Source organism: Pipistrellus hanaki (assembly GCF_964339955.1).
Source record: "Pipistrellus hanaki genome assembly, chromosome: 17".
Classification (NCBI taxonomy): Eukaryota; Metazoa; Chordata; class Mammalia; order Chiroptera; family Vespertilionidae; genus Pipistrellus; species Pipistrellus hanaki.
This window is the reverse complement of record NC_140519.1, coordinates 43,370,557-43,380,784: the sequence shown is the minus strand read 5'-3', so window position 1 is coordinate 43,380,784 and position 10,228 is coordinate 43,370,557.

The window sequence follows — 10,228 nt, the reverse complement described above, 5'->3', positions numbered from 1 at the left end:
AGGCCCAGTGCACCACATTCATGCACTGGGATGGGGGGAGGGGGGCCAGGAGAGAGGAAGGGTGTCCCTCAGCCTGGCCTGTCTCCTCTTGCAGGGAGTAGGACATCCCCCGAGAGGTACTTAGCGCTGCCGTGAGCCTGGCTTCTGGCTGAGCAGCACTCCCCCTGTTGGAGAGCAATGACCACCAGGGGCAGCTCCTGCGTAGAGCATCTGACCTCTGGTGGTCAGTACATGTCATAGCAACTGGTCATTCCATTGTTCAGCCGATTTGCATATTAGGGTTTTATTATATAGGATTTTAAAATATGACTATTTTATTTACATTGTTCATATTATAGAATTTTAAGGATATAAAATTTCTGGAAAAAAATCTATTGTGATTTAAAACTTATAAAAAATTGATTAGTCTCCTCAGCTATTATAAAATATATACACTGAGTGGCCAGATTATAATGATTTCTGAACACATAATAATTGGGCCACTCAGTGTATTTGTATCTCAAATGGGTACCTAGAGTATTCTAGAGGTCAACCACCTATTTGCCCTGAGCTTTCTATCAGCCATTGCAAAGGGGAAAACTGATCAGGTGCATAATTTATAGTATCTTTGATATCAAATAAATGAGATACTTAAGAGAAGTACACCGAGTGGCCAGATTATTATGTGTGCAGAGATCATAATAATCTGGCCTCTCAGTGTATTTTACACATTACATTAGGCAGTCACAGTTTGAGTTTTTGTTCATTTACTTAAAATTATTTGTTTTCCTATATGGAGAGTATGTAAACATTTTATTTTTAAATATCAAAATAAGCCACTATAATACTGGGTTGTCCTTCCACAAGCATCCCATGAATTTCTACCTATTGAATTCTTGCTTGCTTGCCAGTGTCCCTTGCTAACTGATAAACTTCTAGAAAAGAACTGTACCTTCTGTGTCTTATAGCTCCATCATCAGGCACATAGTCATTCAATAAATATTTGTTCAATTACATAAGTAGAAAAAAAAATCCCACCTTTTAAAGGACTGCAAATGATACATTTCCTTCTAAGAAACCAAATACCGCCATTGAATATCTATCTACATGATTATGAGACTTATAAGACCATTATGCTCCAAAGATGGTGAAAGCAGACGGGATATTTTGCAGTTTAACCCCTAGAAGGAGAAAGAAGTTGATCAAAATTTTTCACCAGAGAACAAGTTAATAAAGCATTAAAACATCATTTGGAACCTAACATGGTATGCACTTCCTGTGGCTATTAGCAATTTAATTATTCATGATAATTTTTGTATTAGAAACCTTTACTACTGAAGATTGAAACCATAGCAACACCTGTCTCTGCATGCACATTTTTGTGTGTATATTTAAATATGGAGCACTTGCCAAAATCGATTTGGCTCAGTGGATGGAGCGTTAGCCTGTGGACCGAAGGGTCTCAGGTTCGATTTGGGTCGAGGGCATGTACCTTGGTTGCGGGCACATCCCCAGTGGAGGGTGTGCAAGAGGCAGCTGATCGATGATTCTATCTCATCGATGTTTCTAACTCTCTGTCCCTCTCTCTTCCTCTCTGTAAAAAATCAATAAAATATATTTAAACAAACAAACAAACAAACAAACAAATAAATAAATATGGAGCACTAGGCTCAAGCTACTTTATGCGGATGGAGGTGGGAGGGGAGACCGAGGTGGAAGCCTGCCACTGAACTTGAATTATGGAGGGAAGGCAGCCGCGTTGTACTCTCTTGTCAATATCTCCATCCAGCTGGTGCTGACATAATTAAGCACATCAAGCACAGAAGACGACATTTGAAATTCCAAGTGCTGTTCCAAGAGCTGTGAGCAGCTATGAAAGGTGCCTACGGTAATCAATAACACATGGTAAGGTGTGCAGCTCTAGCCGTTTCTCTATCCATTTTGGATCTGTTACAAAACACAAAGAACTAGAGAAAAGCCAAGATTAGTAACTCCATAAAGAGTGGCCTTGTTTACGGAGTTTGACCTATCAGAGTGTATTTATTTTTAAAAGTATACTTAGGATGGGATCTTTCAGCACCAGCATAAAGCAAAAAAGTGAAACTCCCTGAGACCACGAAGGTCAACTTCCGTTGTTCTCAACTGTACCACCGACTCTAACGTGGTGTGTATCCACCAGGAAGCTGTCAATAAGTATTTGCCTGATGGAATGAATACTCTGCCCGTACAGTGAAATATCCTGTGCATTACAGAAGATTTATTTGGATTAGAAACAAAATAGATAAAAGCATCTACACATCTGTAGCAACAACAGATGCTCCATAAAGTGGGAGCAATGCATAGTTATAATATACTTGGGGCCCAATGCACAAATTCGTGCACCTTGAAAGGAACCGTGGACCGCGAGGCTGCAGTGGGCACAGCTGTGGGTCTCTGCCAATCCTCTGCACCCCTGTCCCTGCTGCCACTCCCAGGCACTGATGGTGCCAGCTCTACTCACACCTGCTGCCAATGCAGAGCAAATGGGGCCGGCGCCAACAGTGGATGCAAGTGGTGGCTGCTGCCCCTCAGGAGCAGGGCGAGGTGGAGAAGCCCTGAGGAGTGATGGGGGCTGGCAGCCGCCACTCACACCCGCCGATGGCACTGAGTGATCGGGGCTGGCACCATGCACCAGAGGGTGTGAGCAGCAGCTCCAGCGCCAGCAGCGGGCATGAGCGCCAGGTGGACCATCGCACATGGGAACAAAGAATTTTCAGCAACTGCCTGAGGCTCACCCCGATGACAGTGACCAGCGCCCTGACTTGGTCTGGCGCCCCGGCTCACCTGCTCCCCCATCCCGCCACAGCTAACGCCTGCCTCTGGTGGTCAGCGTGTATCATAGCGACTGGTTTTTCAGTTGTTCGATTGTTCCAGTTGTTCTGCCGCTCAGTCTATTTGCATATTAACATTTTATTATATAGGATAATTTGAATTATAATGGGATATATGTCGTAGCTGGTTTGGCTCAATAGATAAAGCTTGCAGACTGAAGGGTCTTGGGTCTGATTCTGGTCAAGGGCACCTATAGTTGCAGGCTCAATCCCTGGTCCTGGTTGGGGCATTTGAAAAGCAACCAGTTGATCTGCCTCCCTCACATCAATGTTTCTCTGTCTTTCCCCCTTCCCTTCACACTTTCTAAAAAATCAATGGAAAAATATCATCAGGTGAGGATTAACAAATAATAAATTATAATGGGATATAGTTATACATTTTGGCTTTTAAAAATTTAACTCAGGAGTCTGTCCCTGACTGTCTTGCCTGACTCTCATTGCTCCTCTCCCGGATCCTCCCATTCTTCCATTTCATTCTTTTCCAGCCCTCTGTTTCCTGCACATTTGTTCAGCGGAGCAGTTTAGTTGTTGTTTTAAAATGTGTCTTCAAAGCTCATGACTGGAAGGTCTCAGGTGCAGCTCTAAAAGGCATACCTAAGCATTGTGCTAAACAAGGACGATTATCTCCCAGGAAGAATGTTGGCGCCAGCTGAGATGGATTTTTCACCTGCTTCCGCTATGTAATTTTCCCTGTCATTCACAGAAAGTTCTGTCGCAGTTGAAAAAAAAAAATTCAAAAAGACACCATATGGAACAAGATCTGTGACTACCTTCCTAAAGCTTGCGGGGCTGTAAATTTAGCCTGTGATCCCAGAGATTGGAATAATCTGCATGACGGTTTTCAAAATTCAAGGTAGAATTCTAGGAGTCTCTGGGGAAGAGAGGTTTAACAGTTGGGTCTCTGGGCCCTCATACACTGAATGGCCAGATGATGATGATCTCTGAACGCATAAGAATCTGGCCACTCAGTGTATATCCCCCTATATCCTATATAATAAAAGGCTAATATGCAAATTGTCCCCTGGACCAGGAGTTCGACCAACAGGCAGGCCAGCCAACCGCCATGTTCCCTTCCCCCTGGCCAAGCTGGCCAGCCCCCATCCATGCAATGCACCAGATTATCCGGCCACTCAGTGTATACTAACATTGTTATTTGCTTAATGGATAAGTATTTGTTGTTATGCTTTTGATCCATACTTAGAAAGGTTTGAAAATCTCTGGACTAAAGCATTAGCAGAATATAAGTCAGAGTTTACTGAGAATAAACATTCATCTGTTTACAGCATTCTGCAAGATGAATTTAAGGAATAATTTAAGGCATACTCTGCACCACAGACTGCGCAAGAGCACATGGTTTGGTTATGGTTATTATCCATCCATAACCTGAAACCAAGTCACAGAGTCGAAGCTCTTGACGTGACGCAAGCTCTTAATTTACAGGTTGCTTATAGTAAAAAATGCCTCGCACCAATAAAAATGGGATACAAAGATCTAAGGTAGGCCTTTTTAAAAGATTCTACATGTTTGAAGAGAGAAGAGCAGTCATTAAGACTGTAACCTTCCAGTAGCAGCTAATACTCTTTCAAATAAAATAAGTGTCCGGTTTCCTGTCATAAATGTTAAAAGAGCTTGCAAGGATTATCAAACACATTTTCTTTGTCTGGGCCCTCTGAGGAGGAGAAGCCAGGGAAGGACTGGATGTACAGAGATTTAATGAGGGGAGGTGGTGTGAAGGATGAGGGCAGGAAGCAGGACTAGGAAGGGAGAGCCTAAACACCACAGAGCTAGAAAGGAGACAGGTAGCCCCAGCTGGTTTTGCCCAGGGAATGGAACATCGTAGTTCTGTGGACTGAAAGGTCCCGGGTTCCATTCCGGTCAAGGGCACATGCCTAGGTTGCAGGCTCCATTCCCAGTAGGTGACTGTAGGAGGCAGCCGATCAATGATTCTCTCACATCATTGATGTTTCTATCTCTCTCTCTCTCCCTCTCCTTTCCTCTCTGAAATCAATAAAATATATATATATATTAAATAACTTAAAAAAAAATAAAAGGAGACAGGTAGAAAGTCCTCAGACTGTGATGCAATCTGAAGAAAACTGTGGCCAGTCCCATGGAGTGCCTAAGCCAAAGATGCCCGCCGGGGGAGTCCTGTTCCCCGCCAATCCCATAACCACCTGGGACGGCCTGGGGGAAGAGGGACCGGGGTGTGCCCGGGGTACAGGTTCCCGGGGGCAGCAGCTGGGGCTGTCAGTCAGCTCTGCTCCCTCAGCCGCAGACAGGAGCAGCGTGTATCCCAGTTGCCCCACTTTCCAAACAGGGAAACCCTTCATTGGGGGAGAGCTCTTAATCCTATGCTGGCAGACAATACATTCCCTTCTGCCTTTGCACCAGCCTGAAAAAAAAAAAATGCATCTTTCTCTTTGCTGTCACAGCATCCTCTCTCCCTGTTAAGGAATCTGTCCTGAGCAGGGAGCCCTCCATTGAGGCACTTCGAACAGCACTTTACAACATTGGTCATTCTCGTATTATGTTTATCTAGCTGATGATCACAAAGTAATGAAGGAAGTGCTTACTGAATGCAAGGCAATGCAGACACGATTTCTTCCCGATCCTGACAGTATTCTCACGCACGGAATATGGGCTCAGCAAATTAATTTCAAAATCCTATCTTCTAGAAAATGCTCCACAAGTATTGGGTGACCGAGTGTGTGCAATGCCATTCAGTCACCTTGAGAAGGCATGTTGTACCAGAACGGTTTTTCAGAGACCTCATGCTCCCTTTTCAATACAATGGCCTATAATTGCATCCTTATTTAAAATCATGTATTATATTTTAAGTTTATAACCAATTGGGAACTGAAATAGTTATGAACAGTGAATCAGTCATGTTCCATTTCCCCTCCCCCACCTCCCAAAAAAAGATCTACTCTGGGAAGAAACATTTGGTTGCATTTTTATGAATTTTCAAGTTTGGTTTTAAGGCTCTGTTTTCTATGGTTTAATCTTTGAGGATCATCTAAAACCCAGAATACAAACCACTCACTTCATAATGAGATTTCCTTGAACCCCAAAATGAAGTATTTTTAAAGCACAGGGGCTTTTGTAGCTTGACTGAAACACATCTGATTTTTCTGTTTCCAGCTATCTGTATGGTTTTATAAACTCTGTTTCCAGTAATATCATATTATATGAAGTTTACTAAGAAAAATTCATAGAACAAAACCATAACGTGAGAACCAGATGGCACTGGTCCTCCTTTCCAGTCATGACATATAATACAAAGGCGTTTTATGGTAGTAACCCAAGCAGGAAACTACAGTGATGCTGTGGCTTAAAAAAATTGTATTTCTTTCAATTCTACAGACTGTTAAGAGACTGAGTGTCTGTAATCACAATGTAAAAAAGCCAGGAGTGCTAAAATCGAGCTCTACTTTTACACATAACTTCCTGAAATCTTATAAATCACGCCAGGGTACCTTTTTTCACACCTCTATGGAAAAGCCACTGAGGAATCAACTCCAGGGTTTTAAACGCTGAAGGCTCTGCGGGATTTGTGCAAACCATCAGATGCTACCCAGGCTTGGCAGATGGACATTTATTATGTATTGAGGCTTGGTGCATGAAAATTCATGCATTGGAGGGGGGATTCCTCAGCCCGACCTGCCCCCTCTCATAGTCTGGGAGCCCTCAGGAGCAGGAGGTGACCCAGAAATCAGGGGAAGGCAACACCCCAATCACACCTCTGCTGCTACCACTGCCGGCAGTGCAAGCCTCGGCTGGCCCTGGTTACCTGAGCCTCAGAAGGCCCTGGGCAGCTTGGCAGCCACTTTTGCCTGCGCCTCAGGCTGGCCCTGGGTTGCTGGGGGTTTGAAGGTGGGTCTGGTCACACCAGGTGCCTGCCACCAACCCCCTTTCCCCCAGCAGGGCTGAAAGGACTGGGGGACTCCAGTAAGGCTGTGGGGACTGGGTGCCACCATCTTGTGGCTCTGGGCACCGACATTTTTTGTGATGGTGTGATGGTCAATTTGCATATTCCCTATTTATTAGGATTTGTTAGGTCTTGCTATATAAGCCCTATACTTTTTCAATAACAGAAAATCTTTGCAGGTAATGATTATAAGAGGCCTTGATTTGATGGACCAATTTGGGAATTAAGCCTAAAGTGTTTTTAATTGTTCTTTTGTAAGCTTTTAGAGTTCCCAGCTACCCCCGGTCAATTCCAAAGAAATAACAAAATGCATTTCATGGTGAAAGTGAGACTATTTCCCTAACAAAAATTGCTTGTTTTTATTATTGCAAGAATTGGCTCACCGAACTTAGCTCAGGCTCCAAGGTCTCAGTGAGAACGCCGTGATTAATGAGGTAGCCATTAATGTCAGTAGACTGAACAACCAAAATCTGATTATATTAAAGTGCTTCCCAAACATTAGGGTCACATTAACAGTTTATTGAAACAAGCTGATAAAATTTAAAATGGTCATCTAATTCCCTTGGGTTCCTAATTGTTGCATGATAAATCACTCTGCAGAGAAATCTTTTACAATGTTCCAAATGAGAAAATGTAATTTACTGTACCATTACTAGGGTGCTTGAAGCACTTCAGGTCTTTAACTGGAGGATTTTGCTAGAATGGGGGGTTGGGGGGGGGGGGAAATTCCATTTTTTTTTTTTTTAAGAGTCTAGCCTTGAATAAAACATCTTAATGATAAATCTTCCACTGGGCGAGAAAAATGATGCGTTTTATGAGCCTGCATTATATAAGAACAAATTACATTTAAGCTCCTTATGAGTCAATTACTGAAAGTTCAGCACGAATGAGCCTTTATGGATGCTCATCCACTCTTTAGGTGGAAATCACTGTAGCAATCAACTGTACCCTATAAACTAGCTGAAATATTTCTTCTCCGTGGAAGTCTGGTCCAGTCCCCTCCACAGACCGTGTCGGCTTTGAAAGATCATGTTCAGGGGTCCGAGTAGAACAAGTCAAGTTTTTGCCTGTTCAGGCTTCTGGTTATGTCCATACCCGAATGCAGTATTTCCAGGAATCGTCCCCCAGTTTCATATATTAAGTATATGAGACCATGTCATCATTTGTTCCTGGAAAACCCCACTGGCCACGAGAAGGGAGAAGAAGGAGGCGAGCATTTCTGGAAATGGTCTGAAGAGGTGGTGACCCCCATTTTTTAATATGACTGGTGACATAGTCAAGGCATGTGAGCATGTGCAAATAATGGGTAATTGTAATTGATGCAGTGACCATGATGAGGAAATATTCTTGGCTTTGACGCTCTAGATTACTATAAATTATTATTTAAATTTAAAGAAAAAATTTTAAGGAAAAACAGCTTTTTGACCTCTCTTTCTCCCTGCTCAGAGTGGGTTTGTGGCCTCTCTCTCTGCATTCTAAGCTGACTGCATAAACCTTTAACAGAACATTCACCAAATCATATTGTAATAACTTATGTGTTTCTGTGGCCTACTAGTTTCAAAGACAAGGATTATATTTTGAAACAACTGTTTTATCCAAGATATAATCATAAAGTCAGTGGACAGTAAATATTCAAGAAATGCTTATGGAACAATTAATGAATGAATAAAAACGGAATAAATCTCCAAATGTCAAATTTGCCATATTATTTCCCCAGGACTCCATGAATATATTATATGTTTAATTTGTGATTGAGATGACTAAAAAATTCCTTCTGACCCTCATTTTAATCTTATTTTTCTAATTACCAGAAATGATTGCTTTGGTAACCTTTCTCTTTTTGGTTTGCCCATATGTCCCACCAAGAAAGACTTATGCTTGGTGTTTGTACATGTTGTATATTTTAGTTAGTTAGTTAGTTAGTTTTTGCTTTTACTATTTTATTTTGCAACACTTTAAATTTTACAGAAAATTTCACAGGGCTATTACAAAGAACCCTTTGATACGCATCACCCAATTTTGCCATTTAAATGTGACTACTTTTCTTACGTATTTTATCATTCTTTTTCTCTCTCTCTACCCCTAAACACTTCAGAGTATATTTTCTAAAGACATCATGAAATTTTACATAATACAATTTTTTTTAATTTAGACATTATTCAAATTTCTCCAATTATCCCAAGAATGCCTTATTATTTATTTATTTATTTATTTATTTATTATTGAATTTATCAGAGTGACATTGGTTAATAAAATTATACAGGTTTCAGGTATACAATTCTATAATACATTATCTGTATCAATACACCCAAGCCCTTGTTTTAGGTTTAGCTTTGGGGAAACCTAAATTAAGACATACCTATGTCCTTATTTCTCTAGTTAATAGGAGCATAGCTGGGCACTGGAGTATTCCATTGCCCTTGAAAAATGCACCCTTCAGTGGAATACAAAGAAATGTAAACATGATCATTATAATACAACATAACTTTTATGTTAGATGAATTCTCTCACATAAAATTGGAAAAGCTGTTGTTTTGATGGAAGAATCAGAGAACAGTTAAGCAGATCGTGAAGAATTGAGGAGTCTTGCAGGGTCAATAGAACAAGATAAGGGGGTAAAGATATTAAGGATCAACAGCACATACTGAATCCCAGAAAGGCACGCTGTATGTTGGAAATAGTGAAACATTCAAAGACTCTGTAACATAGGTTATACCAGGCACTCTGGGATCAGTCACTAAGGAGGGATGTTACAGGCAGTGAAGTGACGTAAACGCCAGGAGAAGGGTTTTCAGGGGAAAAACACCCTGTTTAAACTGGAACAATGTGGAAACGTGAGAGGTTTTGAAACGGGGGAGTTCTAATATCAAATCTGTGTTTTCGAAAGATCATCTCGCCAGCCAAGAAGAGGATGCGTGAGCTGGGAATTGGGGAAAATGGGGGGCAGGGAGAGGTTCTGACCGGGCAGGAGAGAGAGTGGAGGAGAGGATCCAAGAGGCCAATATTACAAAAGCTGAGCTGTGAAGAGCTCAGGCATTCCAAACCCATCTATGGCTGTTTGTTTTTCAATAGGTGCCCCACGCCTCTGGTGTTCTCTTGTTGCTCCTGTGTTCGTAATTGGTTAGGACGAATCAAATCCTATAAATCAAACACGGGGCACTGTTGCCTTGGAGGTTGGCTCTTTGGCACCAAATCTGACATGGAGACTTGCATGTCAGAAGCTGACCAGGGTGAGCTCCTCAGGCCCACGCCTGCGGTGCAGAGAGAGGTCGGGCTGGACAGAGGAAACATGTGAACTGCCGTCCGCTCACAACAAAGGCCCCACCAAGCCCAAGGGGACTGATCTGGAGCTAAGATGGTCCTTCAGGCAAGCCTGGCTCTGCAGCGAGGTGGCAGGGCCTTTGCGCCTCACCCCAAGATCAGTCATCGGTTGTGATCTGTCCTCAAGCGG